The 15,852-nt window shown below is 46.3% G+C and overlaps 1 protein-coding gene across 1 annotated transcript in view; it reads right to left on the bottom strand.

Moving 5' to 3' along the window:
- Positions 1-15,852, bottom strand: part of Pdzd2 (PDZ domain containing 2) — a 347,654-nt gene that overhangs the window by 291,015 nt on the left and 40,787 nt on the right. Inside the window, 1 exon segment of the mRNA XM_048368575.1 lies at positions 2,009-2,109. The gene's annotated coding sequence lies outside the window, so the exon portion shown is untranslated.

The raw sequence follows: 15,852 nt of genomic DNA, 5'->3' as shown, positions 1-15,852 counted from the left end.
TGTCAGTTGTGTGTATGCTTATCTCTGGGGAAGAGCCATTCTAATCTTGAAGTAGTGCTATCAAATCTTTCTCCAGTAGGCTCCTGAGGCGATATGAACAATCTAAGAGCCCTACTCCACAGTGTATATTGACCACCCCTCCCACCTATAGATCTACCCAATTTCCACAGAGTCAGATGTTTTACTTATTAGAAATAAAGTATCAGAGCACGTGATGTCCGTTTTGTCACATTTCTCTCTCCAGATTTTATATGCCCATTAAAGATGAGCCTAAATACAGCAGCACACTCACTGCTCAAAAGAATTCTGCCAGATTCACTTCCACAGTTTTCTTGCGGTGGGGGTAAAAGCATATGATAAACACTAGCCCTCCAGAGGCAACAAAAGGGGAGGGGATGTCTTTCCTGGGGAGGTGTGAGGTTGAAAAATAGGGACACTGAATCACCTGCTCCCATCTCAGAAGACTTCCAAAGTTTCACACTGTTTCCCTCTCAGGGAGCTTTAAACATCCTCCATGCAACGGTGCAATGCCTAGATATTGATCCAAGCATTTCATACCGACAATTCAAACTACCGACAACAAGGGCTGTGGAAGCCTGGACATCGGAGGAACCCATCAACAGAAACTCATCCTGAATCACAGTGTCCACTGAGTCAGAGGATGTAGCCTTGGCTTCAATTATCTAGTGGCCTAATTAAGAATAATTAGCATGGAGATGAACAGATAATGAATAGTGCCTGGGAGTATCTAAAGGAAGAATCCTACTGGATCTAAAGTTATAAGAATTCAGAAGCTTGGGGTGGCCAAGCAAAGCCTAGAGGAGGCTTGAGAAGAGATTAAGCCTTGAGGGCCTGGGAAGGGAATGTGCAGTGCATGGAAAGCACATGCACATTTGGAGGCCCATGAATAGACCATCTCCCTCCCGGAAAGAACACAGCACGATTAGACAGAAACATAAGATCATGTTCCCCCTGATTCCATGATCAACTAGAGACTATGGGTCTAAGGCTCAACATGGTCTCAGAATCCTTCTCAATACTGGGCCTCAGGCCACGTATAGCTCATGCGCATGACAAAAACCGCCGTACTCTTTTCAAGAGAGATGGAGTAAGCCTCAGATGGGTGGGGGATTCTGGGCAGGTCTGCCTGGATTGCTTTCTGGGTATAAGGAGCAAAGAAAGTTCATGTAGCTATGTTTCATTCTAGTGTCTGAGAGAATACTGATCTTCTGGGGGCGGTTAGGCTGATGCCTTTGTATCTGGTAGAAGCACGGTGGCATCGATGCCCTTCATTACACTCGATTTGATGCAAAGCTTCAAATCTTTCCCCATTCTTCCACAGGGACCTGGTAGTAGCTCATCTGAAAGATGGCTGTTTTCAATGCCTTCCCTTTCCAGACATATATGCCACTTCCTAGTGAGACAGAGAGAGAAAGCCCAGAATCTGTGACTGCTTTGTCAGTGGGATTTGGCACAAGTGATCGTGTGCTAGTGTTGGCCTGCACCTTTAATAGGCTTAGCAATCTTGCTTCTTTTTTTGCCTTGGGAGCCTTGAGCTGAATTGCAAGAGTCTGATGAGTTGGCTAAAGGAAGCACATAGAGAGAGAAAGTGACAAGGAAGAGGCCATGAGACCACAGGAGAAAGACAGAGAGAGGCTCAGCTGCTCCAGTGCCCTAACTGAAAGCAGCCTTCTTGTTTTTCCTGCTAAGACCTAAGACAACAGCTAAGTCCTCCCAGACCTCTAGAGCAGCCCACCACAAGCTGATCCCACCAAGGGAACCAAACCAATGCCACATCAAGCAGTAAACAGTGTAGCCAAATTCTGCCCAAATTCTTGGTTTCAAAGGATCATAAGCCATAAAATGACTATTCTCTCAACCCAAAGTTGGAAATAAATTGTACAGCAGCAAAAGATAACCGAGATCTTCTGTTCCCAGGCCCTGCCCATCCTATGGGCAGATCTACTCTGGGTTTCATTTTGATCCCTGCAAGTCCCCTGAGCCTTACCATGTGCAGGACAGGTCAAGGACCTGCACTCTGGAAGCAGACACCGCACTTCCAATCACCCGCAGCCTTCGTCTCAGGCTCACTCGCTGCCAACTCTTCTCCTGTAGGACGACATGTACAATTTGTTAGGAACCCAAGTTAATTACCGACTTCAAGGCTCAAAGGTTCCAAGGGTTGTCTGTTTGTTATTCTATTTTTAAGGGACACAAAGGGCAAACACCTCCTCCTTCGGAGGCTGTGCCTTGAGAACAGCCACCAGGACATCAACTAGAGACTGCCAAGTGCATTGAGCCCGTCCTCAGGAAAAAGGCCCCAAAGCTACTATGGGTGCTCCTGCCCTGCTCCAGCTGGGAGAAAGGAAAATTAGGATCACTTGGTGTGATTCTGAATCCACTGAGGCAGGGACATGAGATGTGTCCAGTTCAGGATCAGAGAAGGTGGCGAGAGGATGGTGCCAAAACAGTCCCTGAGGCACAGGCAGGATAATCTGCTTCTTCCCTTCATCTCCTTGCGTGGACAGGCATGGAGGTGAGGGGAGGAGGAGACAAAGACTTCCTCTGCACACACTCTAGCTGTGCGTGCTTTGGGGCTGCTTCAGATGAAGGCATCTAGGCACAGTCAAGCACAAGCTTGCTGCTACTCGGAGTCTTGCTATGGTTTCAATGTGGGAACCTTTGGGCTCATCTAAAGGCTTAGACCTGGGGCAGTGGTGTTGAGAGATGCTTTCAATAGATAGAACCTTCTAGGAGGTTCTTAGGTCACTGGGTCGTAACCTCAAAGGGGTCAGTGAGACTGAAGTCTCTCAGTTTCTCTTCATATCATGGCTGAGCTGGGATCCTTTGCTCTGATAGGTCCTGCCATTTCCATCGGCGCTCTCACTAGAGGCCCAAACCAATGGAGCTACTTAGTCCTGGACTTGAGTCTCCAAAACCATGACCTAAATGATTTCTTTATTTTTTTTAAATTTAGTTGCCTTGGGCATTTTGTCGTAGTATCTTGAAGCTGACTAATACAGGTCTCTATGCAAGAGCTCATAGACAAAAGCAAAATTAAAAAAAAAAAGCCCTTGCCTTTAAAAACTTCTTCTTTGTACCCTCCAGCATGCCAGCATGTGCATATGCGTGTGTGTGTGTGTGCACGCGTGCGCATGCAGTAGCTAAGGGTATAGTACAATTCCTGGTTTAGTGGTGTGCATGTGTTTCTTCTGCCCTTTAATTAGGCTAAATTGCATGTTCGAGTACAATGCCACAGGGATGAGCCTTGCTGGTTTTGATTTTAGCAAATAGGGCGGCCCAGACGCCTTTCCCCACATCCATTCACAGATGAACATCCTATATGGACGGTGGTGTGTGGACATGTCTTTAGCTGCTCGGGTCCCAGCTTGAACACCAAGTCTTGGAAGCATCCCAGAGAGACTCCACAGCAGGCAAGAGCTCCTCAAACAGCAGTGACTCCCTTGGGTATCTCTGAAAATTGCTGTGACATGCACTCTTTCTTAGAAACCACTTCCTCTGTGCCAGCTGCCACGCTGGGCAAACAGGTTCTCTTCTTCATTCTCACAATAACCTTATAAGGTGAGTCCTGAAATCACTGTTATCTGTGGAGGAGGACATTCAGGCTCAATGAAGTGTAGTAAGAGAGTAAAAGAAGACCAAAGGCTGTCTTTGTCAAAGGAACATGAGATTAGGCCTGAATGACAAGTGGCCTCAACCTGACCTTGGTCTGATGCTGTTGCAAGTCCAGACCCAGGCCTGGTGAACCATACTACTCTAGCAGACTCCGCTCATGACGTCTACTTGGCGATTCTTACTACCGAGTGGACCAGTGCTCATGCAGTGTGTGGCAGCTCAGTTTCATAAATAATGATTCTCAGAGACAGCATTTCCTCTTACTATAAAACAGAGGCATCAATTTTGTCTCAAAAATAGCTCCAGGGGCTCCAGAAGCTAGAATCCAAAGAAAAACAAATGTCCAGGCTCCTGCCACGTGGCGCCTTCACTAAGGACTCAGCTTCCCCGGGGGAATTTATGGCTGAGACCAGATGCTGTAAGTGAAGGGTTTGCAGAGACCATGGCTGTCCCCCTACCATCTTCTCCCATCACATGCAGCTTTAATTTGTAATTGTGGGTGAGTCCTATTTTGTGATCAGGATGTACAGGGTTGGGCCATGGATTTAGATTGTTTGAAAAGGTTATAAAAGATATAGTGGGAGAATGCCAGACCAAAATGGAAGAGATGGACCTCAGAAGGTTGAAATGATACGGGCATGTAGGCATCCTAGCCTACATTGTTTGATTCCTCTGGGAATGGGTGCCTCTGTAGACCACGATAACCACAATGGAAGAAGTGAGACAGCTTGCAGTGTGATTGCAGGAACAGGACAAGAAATCCAGCATGCTTCAAGTCTCTTCTAAAAACGTACAACTCAGGGATGCCTCTAGGATGAAATCTGACTCCCCCCTAGTCTCCAGGAGGGTACGGATCCAATTTCCATCTTTCTATAAAGGATGTGTCAGTTTGCTCCTAATGGAATACTACAGTTCAGGTGGATTGAATGACACATACATGTTTCTCACGGTTCTGGAGGCTGGAAGTCCAAGACCAAGGTGCCATGCTTCCCTGTGCGCAGGGGATACACATCTGTATGCACGGAGGAGATACCTTTGGTATCTTTTTCTCTGCTTAGAATAAAATTATAATCCTATTGCATAAGAACGGCACCCTTCTGGCTTTGTTTGACATAAATTACCTCCTTAGAAGCACAATCTCCAAACACCGGCATACTGTGTGTTGGTGCTTTACCCATGAATGTGGCTGAGGGAAGAGCCAATATTCAGTTCATTAGAGGGGGTATAGGTTGAGAAGAAAACGATAGGATTGTTTTTGCCATTAAGTGAATCAGATTTCTACCCAAGCACTTGCTCTCTCTCTTATAGCCTCTCATCGTGTCTTCTGTTCTAGTTGCTATATCCCACATGCAGGTCTTCTTTCTCTATTCAGCAGCTGTCCCTTCAAACTGGGTGCCCAGCAAGCCAGCAACTTGGAGTACAGCCCCACATAGCTGGGTCAAGTTCTGTCCCATCTGCCACTAAACTTATTCTGTATATATGGAGTGAGGTTATTTCTGAACTTGTTTCCCTATGTGCTATGTCTACAAGGGAAGTCAGAATCAAACAACATCTGACCACTCTCAGCATACTCAGAACAATAAACATCTCTCATACTTATTGGACAGCTACTGTGTGCAGTCATTAATCTATTTGTATGGAATTTATCAGTAAACCAAACCAGCAAACTATCTCCTCATAGGGCTTATATTCTTCCTATCCAGATTTTCCCTTTTAGTCTTCAAAAATATTTAAAGTACTGTGTCTATTTCAAGTATTTTATACTCAACAATTACTTTTAATCTTATGTTTTATATATTTGTAATCTTAATGACTGTGTGTGTGACTGTGTGTGTGTTGAGAGAGAGTGGGGGGGGGGATGGAGGGAGGGAGGGAGAGTACTGGGGCTTGAATTCAAGGCCTCTCATTCTTGCATGGCCTTTTCACGCAAAGCTAGTACTCTACTACTGGAGCCACAGCTCCATTTCCAGCTTTTTGTTGGTTAATTGGAAACAAGGGTCTCTTGGATTTTTCTTTTCAGGCTGGCTTTGAATTGCTATCCTAGAATTACAGGTGTGAACCACTGGTGCCCAGCTTCGAATTACTTTTTAACAATAAATAGGTAGAACCATTGTTTGGAGTAAATTAGGTAAAAATGTATGAGGTATCTAGCACATGGCTGCGATTCAATCTAAGCAGTTTTCTATTTTTCTAAATCCTAGATATTCTTTAAAACCAACCCCTAATCCCACCTCCTTCCAGAAGTCTTTAGTGGTGCCAGAAAATGCAAAGTTCTTCCCTTTCTTTCTGTCTTCCCTTAGTATATATTCATCTAGCACATACTTAGACTCCTTAAAATATCCTGTCATGGATTACTCTCTAATTTTTTCTGGTGTGCAAATTAGGTGTCCTTGTGATAGCTAGATAACTTCTGGAGTGAATGTAGCCTATGCTGTGTGTTCTTAATCCACACAGTACAATCCAGGCTTACCCATAAAAGATGAAGTAATGTGTAAACATTCTCTCTCCTGTTCTCACTATTTTAGTTTAAAATTTGGCCCTTTGTACCGAACAGTACGTGTTCCTTAACTGGATTGAGCAGAGTTCGTCATTTAAAGGTAATTTGATTTGCTAGAACACATCCATCATTTAACAAGGGAGGGGGTAGAAGCAATGACACTTCAAACAAAAGAAACATTTCACATAATTAAGAGTCAAGGAGAAGAATATTACAGCATTTTCTGTAATAGGAAAAATCTGCTGTCAAAATACTTGAAAAAAAAAGCACCAGTTAAATCACTGGTGGTGCCTTCATTGGATGGAGTATTGTACTCTCATTTATTTAAAGAAACACATTTTGAAGGCTCCTTAATGAAACAGGAAGATGCACACAATGTACTGTCATGTTGGTAAAAATAAAAGAAGTATATGAAATATAGAGTATGAGCCTAATTTAGTGAGCCTTCTACTTATATATGTTCATCCTCATAGAAAAGAAGATTGCAAAGGAAAACATCTTGGAATTAATAGCATCAATGGGTGGTGAAATTATTGATAAACATTTATTTCATTTTTATACTATTATTTCTTCCTCATCCAGAAAATAAAAAAAAAAAGAGGAACACACATTGTGAAGTCAAGGGATGTTTCCTGAGTGTCTCTTTGGAGCGTGGCATTGGGGAATGTGAAAATTACCAGTCACCTTGTGCTACAATTCAGAAAATGTTCCTTGAAGCCCTTAAGGGTAGAATTTCTACCCAAAGACACTGTAATTCTGTTTTCCACAAAAGCCAATGGATGCTCTTTAAGGCAAAAACTTCTCCGGAAGCAAACATGAGCCCATCGCTACTCCTTGGAGGGGCAGGGCTGAGCCGACCAGCTGCTTGCCAGTGAGCATATCCAAAAGCAAACTGGGAGGGCTGCACGGAATGGAGCAAATGTGAGAGCATAGGCCTTCCCCGCTTCCTCTCCCGGGTCCCTGCAGGCTGGATAGGAATTCATAGCTGCTTTGCAACAGCCCACCCGAATCCTCAGCCAGTATCCATGTGGATATTTTTAACAAGGCATAAAACTTTGCAGCTCGATTAAAAACACATGCCTCTTGTTTCAAAGCATGGTTAGCAACAGACACTGGGACTCGGTAAACACATCAGCCAGGGGAACATGCTCATTCAACTTCCAAGTCTCCAATTCTGAGGGTCATAGTTTCAAAGAAACACAGACAGTTATATGTTTAGAGACATGTCTCCAACTCTGACTTCTTAAAAGATCATTCAGCCTGCCTGAAAATACAAACTGTGTTCATCTTTACCATTTCTTAAAGAGGAAGAAATCAAGAACAGGGCAGATTCTTAAAAGGTGAGACAAGTTACAGGGGAGAAAGAGAAGGCTGGAGCACTGCCCAGGGAGTGAAGCGGGATGGGAGGATGGGAAGGCTGGCTTTCTGTAGAGGATGGCCAGCACCTCCCAACTGCCCAGATGGCAAGTTCCCCTGTCCAGGTAGGTGTGTTGCTTAAACCTCTCAATATTAGGGAAGACGTGGACCTGCTGAACTTGCGTGGTGAAGAACTAGGACGCTTCATTAGACAAATGCAGACTTAAATCCATCTCCCCCCACCCCAACTTGGCACTATAGTAGGTTAACTTGTCTAAGCCATCCGTTTGCCATCTGTCCCATGTGGGAAATGATGCTTCCCTCATGCAATTTGCCTGGAGATGAAGGATTTAAAGAAATGTGTCACTAGCAGAGGACTTAGTAGATAAAAGCTCCATGAATCCCATCCTAAATCTGCACTGACGAATGCTGCTGTCAGGGTCTGGGGAAGTAGAGAATAAATACGGCCATGTTGGGGGAAGGGGAGAGAAGTGAGCTGTCAGTAAATAACTGAGAATTGACTGCATGTTCCTGAGACATGCTCCTGCTGGAACGCAGGCATTGAAATGCTCCCCTCAACCCCTCGTGTTTTAGGAGGACAAAGTGGGGAGGAACCTCCAGATCTGAGATTTTTAGGCTGCAGGAAAGGAAACAGAAAGCTTTATTTATCTGGGCTCCCCAGCTTGCTAATTCACTTATGGGCTGGAAACTAATCTCGGGTGTCGGCGCCTGCACATCTTCTCATTATTAGAAAAGCATCTGCTCCTCGTCCCTGTGGTTTCCAAATGGGAGTGGGGACCGGAGTTCCATTCCCAGATGCAGATGTGTGACATCAAAGCTGCCGCGGGCACTGGTGGCCCTGCACACTGTGGGCTTTGGGAGATTAGAACAGGTACTGGATTTTCTAAATAAAGCAAGAAGAAGGCGTTCATGGCTGGGGCTGCGGAAGGGATTGGGAGCAGGGATGCCTGTGTGTGCTGCTACAGAACAGTCACTGAAAGGGTCAAGGAGCAGTAATGACTCGGGTTTCAACTTTGCCCCTTTCTATGTTAGAGGGGCAAAGGGACTAGAAACATGTTTTTGGAGGACCTGCTATGTTTTCACAACAGCTCATCCTTGGAGACAGAGGGCTGAGGCTGCCCAGAGCAGGTGGCCCCCAACACTAGAGGCACCCTGTTCCTTCTCAAACACAGCCAGAGGCAAGCTATGTGCAACCCCCATCCCCAGGACAGAGGGGGTGGAGCCCATGATAGGACAGCCCTCTCCTGTGGGGGGAAGGAAGCCCAAGAAGCTCAGGGCAAGCCTGACTCCCAACCCTCCTCGAAGACCACAGGCTTTTCTCCTCAGATTCTCCAGGGACGCAGGGTCTTCTGGGATGCTGAAACCAGGCCAGTCTTGATAAACCATGATGTTGGAGTTAGTTATCCTAGAATGTCCCCTCCTCCTTCCCTTGATCAAAGAATGGCTTCATTCAGCCTTCATTAAGAGATAGATATAAAAGAAATTACATATTTGGCTTCAGTCTCCCTCTATATAAAATAGGAAAAATGCCAGACTGCCCTAGGGTTAGAAGTAGGGCACTCTGTGCACAAAGCCACCCCAGCCTGAACAAAGTTCACACAGGACTAAGACAGGGGACACCTAAATGAAGAATGGGCAGCAGCAGGCTAGCAGGTGGGAGTATAAAGGAAGAACAAGAGACAGGAAGGACAAAAGGGCAGGTAGTAAAGTGAAATCCTCCAAGTCTACAATTACACCACTGGAAGCCATCTATTTAACTCTTGGGCCTCTCAGGCCCATCTGTCCACCAGCCCTCCCCTTTGCAAACTCCCTTCTGGGCCTCCATCCCCATCACTGATCCCTTCATCTCCTCAAAGGTCCCAGTGTGCACCCCAAGCATGAAATCAGGAAGCATCTTGCTGTCTTCCCTTCCTCCTCCCTGTGGTTCAACCCCATCTCAAAGCGAGCAGTCTTCCTCCCAGTCTCTCTCTCACCTTTTCTCATGTCCATTCCCACTGCCTCTGCCTAGCTGTCACTCGGGCTGAATCCTGTCTCCAGTGCTGCAGGCCCTTCTCCAGTGTGTCCTACCCAGGACAGCCTCCACTCAGAACATACTCCAAAGAAGACATAAGCCCTCTTCCTACCATCCAGCCCTGCCACTCCACGAGAAGACCAACCAGCACAGGCTCTGAAAGCAAGGGACCCCATCCTGTCGGTACTTCCTGTGCAATCCTGTGGAACCTACTAATTTCCTGGGCCTTGCTCTCCTCGTTGATGATATGTGGACAATAATGACCCACATCATGATATAGCCAGCAGCAAATGAAATTTTATACATGAAAGCGTTAGCATTTAGTAGATAGTCAGTACAGATTCTCACCCAAATCTTTTTTTTTTTTTTAACCACTGTTGCCAAAAAAAGTCACAGCCTAACAATACAGTCTTGCTTTGTGGGACTCAGCTTAAAGAAACCAAGAAGGAAGCAAAGATGTATCCTGGACTGTGACCTAGAGATGCCAGGCACTGTCTGGAATGGCCTAGCCAGGTCTCAGGTCTCCAGGCTGCTGGAATTGACACACAGGGACCTCAGAGGCCTTTCTAGGTAGCTTCAGGGATTTCATGCCAACTTCCCCTCCCCCACGGTCCCAGTGCCACAGCAATAAATGGAGAAGAACAGGTAGCAGTTTCTCTCTAACTGCCTACGGTCATCATTTTGTTTTTGCAGAGACAGGGAAGAAAGGCTGAAGAGAACAACAGGAAATGTTGGCAATGGCTCTCCTTTGGGGTAAGATCTCAGGTGACATTTTTCCCCCTTCTGATCTTTCCTATTTCCTAAACTTCTACACTGAGTTGTTTCTATTGTATGACAACAGTTCGTGTCCACATTATCCTGGACACAGGGACTAGCCCTCACAGGTCAAGAGCAAGCTGGCCTCCCGTGAACTAGGCCATGCATCATCAGTCCTGCTGTAGAATCTCTGATGTAGAAGGGTCAGAACTTGGTAGCATGGGATTCAAGAATGCAACAATGACACTGGGTCTCTTGGACCACCAAGGGAATTGTCAGACTTTGAGGGGTGAGCTGAATGCTCTCTTCCCAGCATAGGATTGGGGCCGACCCAGGTACTGTTAGTTATCTTTAGTGGTCAGTACTCAAGGGGAAGAGGTGCTTAGAGCTGGGGACAGTTGTGAGAAGAAGGGGTTGAGGCTGAAACACTTTCCTGTATGGTCTCCCTCTGTTGATAGAAAGCATTAAGAAAACTTTAAAAAATTGCCGGATCTTCTCACATTTCTCTTTAGAGGTTCTTATGGCTTAGTTAGAAGAGGTGCAGAGAGACCAGCACTCAGGAGGATTGTGGTAAGAGGCTAGCTTTGGCTACACAGTGAGACTCCCATCTCAAAGAAAACCAAGGGGTTATACTCCTAGTTATACTCCCTTTCACACATACAAGCTTTCTTTTATCATTTATTCATAAATTAATTTATCTTTGCTGGCATTAAGAAGGTCCCTCCTGGGGCTGGGGATATGGCCTAGTGGCAAGAGCGCTTGCCTCCTATACATGAAGCCCTGAGTTCGATTCCCCAGCACCACATAAACAGAAAAGGCCAGAAGTGGTGCTGTGGCTCAAGTGGCAGAGTGCTAGGCTTGAGCAAAAAGAAGCCAGGGACAGTGCTCAGGCCCTGAGTCCCAGGCCCAGGACTGGCCAAAAAAAAAAGAAGGTCCACCTTGCTGGACTTGGGTGGCTCATGCCTGTAATCCTAGCTATTCAGGAGGCTGAGATCTGAAGATCACAGTTCAAAGCCAGCCTGTGCAGAAAAGTCCCCATGAGACTCCTATCTCCAATTAACTACTCAAAAACTAAAAGTGGTACTGTGGTTCAAGTGGTGAAATGCTAGCCTTGAGCACATAGAGGCTCAGGGACAGCACCCAGGCCCTGAATTCAAGCCCCACAACTGACCAAAGAAAAAAAAAAGTCCACCTCGAGGACTGAGGTACCAGGAGTGAGATGATATTCTGGGTACTGCCGATGGACCTAGTACACTGTTGGGCACATTCTCGATGCTAGGTAGTATAGAAACATATGGTAATGCAGAAGGCACAATCCTTGACCCCCTAAGAGTTCATGCCAAGCCAAGACTCCTCATAGCTCAAATTAGCCATATGGGCCTTTCTATCTGAATGTTGTATGACTATTGATTAATTTCTGACATTTTCGATGCCACCATCAACACAAAATGCATTTGATTCAGGTGCTGCCCAGATTGGGTGTTCCCCTTAGAATGCAATTTCAATCCTAGGCAGCCATGCAGGGATGATTAGCTCACAAAAGCCACTGACACTGGAAATGCATTTGCTTCTGTCTGCAGCCTGGGTGGCAAGCTGGGCTAGTCTCTCACTTCTCTTTTGCCAGGTGAGGAATCTGAAACTTGCCATTGAAGACATTGCTGCAGTTTTCTAGCCATGTTGGAACTAAAGTCTGGGTCTCCCAACTCCTGGGCAGAGGCCGACTGTTCCTTCATTGATTGGTGGATAGGGAATGAGTGAGCAAATGGGAGAGCAATTTATTTCCATTGTCATCTAAACTTTGCTAGGAAAGCAACTCCTATCCTTCAAACTGTTGGTCCCTGGAAGCAATACTTTTACATACAGTGAGGTCATTCAGAGCTCCCTGCTGAGGTCTAGGAGACTATGCAGCCACAAGCTTCCTCGATGAAAGGGACAGAACAGATAGGACAGCTCCTACTTTTCCCTACTCCATCTACAGGCTCTGAGCAGGCAGAAGGCCTGGGAACCTCCATGACCTCCACGAACCGATACTTTAGGGTGATTCTGCTGTAGCTTCTCCTTGGGGGACGTCACTTGACACACACGGGGCCTTGCCAGATACTGCCTGTTTCCACCCTGAAGTTATACAATAAACAGGCCACCAAACCTAAGCCAAGGGGTGGCCCAATGGACAACCGTGTTCAGCTGGTAGAGAGCTGCTGCACAGGACAGCCCGGAGGTGTGGCTGACTCTTCCAGGCCCAGACACCGGCTTGTCCGGAAAGCCTGGGCAATGGTGGAAGTCAGCTGGATGCAACCCTGGCTCACCAGCAGAGCCATGGCTCCTCTCAGCTGCAAGTGCTGGGACCTGGTTCAGAGGGCCCAGCTTCATGAAATTGCCCTGGTGACTTCCCAACATTCTCTCCCAGGTTTTCCTGCACTTCCTTATTGTGCTGCACTGTGATGGTCATCGCCATGTCACTATAGTCCTCCTCCTCAACATCAATCCCACCACAGGTGGCGCAAATCAACTACCATCATCATGGCATCCTTGGTGGTATTTGCTAAGTGTAATCAGAGTTGGATGGTGGCCCTCCTCCAATGTCCAAATTCCTGGGATCTGTGACTGACACCTTATTTGCAGATGAGTCTTGTAGATGTGAAGGCTTTTGGGAGAAGGTGCGTGCCCTGGACTACCCAGGTGCTCCCCAAATGCAATGACACACCTTACCAGAGAGACAGAGGGAGGCCAGAGCCAGACACAGAGAGGACAAAAGAAGATGGGTTTGGCAGAAGAGATGAGAGGGGTAGAGCCATAGCCAAGAGCCACAAAGGACCACAGAGCTGGAAGAAGCAGAGATTGTCCTAGGACCTTGAGAGACAGTTATGCCTGATGTCTCTGACTTGGGGTTTGGGGCCTGCCTTTTAGGAGAAAAAAATTGTCTGTTGGTTTAAGCTGCCCCATTTACAATCTGCTGTTCAGAAGCTCCAGGAAACAAATGACTGAGTGCCATCCTGTGTGCCACCATCACCATCACAGGTAGCCCTTACTGAACATATCCTGAGCGTATCTAGCACATTCCAGGCACCAGGCACTGTGCAAGGTCGTCCAATAACTCCACTTATCAGATGGGCAAACTTCACAAGGAACAGGCCAGCGTGAGTTGGGCCGCAGCTGGAACGTAACCGTACATGGACTGCTGTCTCTTAACAAGAGCACCGTAACTGTTTGGACAGCGTCCTACTTTCTTGCAGCCACTTTAGGAATTTGCACACAGGATTGAACTTATTTTCGATCTCGAGTGATATTTTTACCAGACTTATCTCTGAGGTTTGGCTCTTCCTAAAAGTCAGGGAATGACTAACGGTGAGGATGGGAAGCAATGTCTCGAATGACCCAAACGATGTTTTTGATGGGTTTGCCAGTACCTAAATAACTCTGATGGGCTTCTGGGAATTTTCTCTTTCCCTTCTAAAGGATAGACTTTGAAGCCAAAACAGCTAAGCACTAACCATCAGAGCAGAAAAAGAGTACAAGTAAGTAGGCTTACTCTCTCTCTCTCTTTTTTTTTTTTTGAAAAGAGATAATGATAAACTGGACTCACATGAGAACACTGTAAGTTTCCAGAAGTCTCCTTGGCCCAGTGAGCAGTACACCAGAGAAAATTGCTGCACCTTCAGTGGGAACACAGAGAAAAATTCTCAAAGGTCCAGACTTGTCTCCGCCCACCAATCTAAGGACCACAGTCTGCCATGACAATGGGCAGTCAACTCTGTTCAAAGGGGAAATGTAAGAACTAAATTTAGCACCCATCTTTCTAGCCTGTCCCATCAGACACCCCACGTACACATGGACTGTGATGGATAGACTCATAGTCTCGCTCGAACACCCCCACCCTTGCAGCTGGCGATGGCTCTATCTGGAAATTAGATTTGGCTAAGTCCATTCTGAATCCTACAGAATCTGGGCCATCCTGAACCCCCAACCAGACAGCCAGTATCTTTTTGATGCTTTTAATGTTACTGTTTGGTTAATCAAAAATGCTAATGACCAAAGGGAGGCCATCATGTCAACACAAAGCATGGGCAGAGTAATTTTTCTCTGGTGGGATTTGGCTTACCACTTAGCCCTCTGCTTAAGAAACCTAATTCTCTCAAGCAGAGCAATCATTACATCACCAATTGCTGTGGATTCGTTTCATCTTCATTGAGGAGAAAAGGAAGGGAAGGATTCTAAAAGATCACCAACACCTTGTAGTGCTTTTCTTCAGCTTTCTGGAGTGTGAAGACAACCTTCCGGGCCATCCTGCACCTTGGGGCTCACCCAGGGCTCAGAGGACGTATCTTGAACTGCAGTCACCAGCACCTTGCCTGAGTCATTTGGCAAGTGGAGAGACAAGTGGAAAACAGGTTTGGTGTCACCCAGAATCAGCTGCTTTTCACAAGGCAGGTGGGGGGGGGGGCGGGCAGCAAGGAGCACAGATTGCTCTCCAACTTAAGGTGCTGGTAAGCCCTAAGGGGAGACACTCAGGGCACAGGACCTTGTGGGATCCACTCATTCAGTGGGATCCAATATTCTGAAAGGGAGCCAGCCCAGGTTTTCTCTCCATTGCCTCCCAGGAGGGCCTGTTTAATCCCAACAGGGTTGCCCTGGTTACACGGGGCCACAGAGCCCTCTTATCTTCAGTTCCAAGCAGGTTTGGCCACTGAGCATGTGTGGTAAGGCACGTGGCAGCAAAGCTGTGCCACATAGCATTTCTCTACGCTGCTCTGCTTGGGCAACAATCCTACACCGAGCTGCTGAAGAACTCATTCAATGACAAGGTGCTGTTCAAACCCTGCTGGAAGTGTTTCATGATGCGTCATCACATGATTTTTTCCAAAGATCCCCCAACAGATGGGTTCTAAGCCACATATGGCCCTGAGGAGTTTCAATAAGAAATTGTGACTGTGTTGTCCTAAGTCTGGGTGGACTGAGTTGTTTCTTCTCCAAATTCGTATGTCCAAACCCCAAAACCTCCCCCCATGTGACTGCATTAAGACAGAGCCTTCAAGGAGGTGACTGAGGTCAAATGAGGTCAAAAGGATGAAACTCAGATCCACAGAGGAGGAAGACACCAGAGCTCGCTCCTTCTCTCTGTGTTCAAGGACACTGTGAGAAGGCAGGAGGCTTCTACACTGTAAGGAATACATTTCTGTTGTTTGAGTCACCCAGTCTGTGGTACTTTGTTACAGTAGCTAGAGGTGACTAATACAGATTTTAGTACTAAGAAGTGGAGTATCCTATAACAAAACCTAAAAATAAGAAAATAGTTTGGGAAGTGGGCAGATACTTGAAGAGTTTTGAGGTGAATAGTGACAAATGTGTAGATTGCCATGAATAGAATACTGGTATAAATATTGACTTATAGGGCATTCTACTAAGGTCTTCGAAAGAAATCAGGAATATCTGATTGGAAACTAGAGGAAAAGCAAAAAAAAACCTTGGCTGAACTATGCTTTGTTGTGGCAGCTGGCTCAGATTAACACCTGCTCCTGTGTTTCTCTGCCAGACTGGAGCCGTCGCCCGCTGGAAGCCTTCACTCTAAAAGGACTCT

This window comes from Perognathus longimembris, chromosome 19 (genome assembly GCF_023159225.1).
Source record: "Perognathus longimembris pacificus isolate PPM17 chromosome 19, ASM2315922v1, whole genome shotgun sequence".
Classification (NCBI taxonomy): Eukaryota; Metazoa; Chordata; class Mammalia; order Rodentia; family Heteromyidae; genus Perognathus; species Perognathus longimembris.
The sequence above is the reverse complement of the archived record's forward strand: the minus strand, read 5'-3'. Positions and strand labels throughout refer to the sequence as shown.